The 351-nt window shown below is 39.9% G+C and overlaps 1 protein-coding gene across 1 annotated transcript in view; it reads right to left on the reverse strand.

Annotated features, from left to right (window-relative positions):
* Window positions 1–351, reverse strand: part of LOC106323555 — a 3,112-nt gene that overhangs the window by 1,383 nt on the left and 1,378 nt on the right. The window lies entirely within an intron of this gene.

Below are 351 nucleotides of genomic sequence, written 5' to 3' on the forward strand. Positions count from 1 at the left end.
AAGCTAGGAGATTTTATGATATGTTGGATGCTGGAAAGCAACCATTGTACGAAGGTTGCAGAGATGGTCATTCAGCTTTATCATCTGCTACAAGATTGATGGGCATTAAAACAGATTATAATTTGGCTGAAGACTGTGTGGATGCGATTGCTGATTTTGTAAAAGGTATTCTACCCGAGGATAATGTAGCTCCTGGTTCATACTACGAGGTTCAGAAACTCGTAGCTGGTCTTGGTTTATCGTATCAGGTAATAGATGTATGCAGCGACAACTACATGATTTATTGGAGTGCGGATGAACAGCAGGTTACATGCAAATTTTGTGGAAAGCCTTGTTATAAAGATACGAGTG

The sequence above is a fragment of the Brassica oleracea genome, chromosome C2 (assembly GCF_000695525.1).
Source record: "Brassica oleracea var. oleracea cultivar TO1000 chromosome C2, BOL, whole genome shotgun sequence".
Taxonomy (NCBI): Eukaryota; Viridiplantae; Streptophyta; class Magnoliopsida; order Brassicales; family Brassicaceae; genus Brassica; species Brassica oleracea.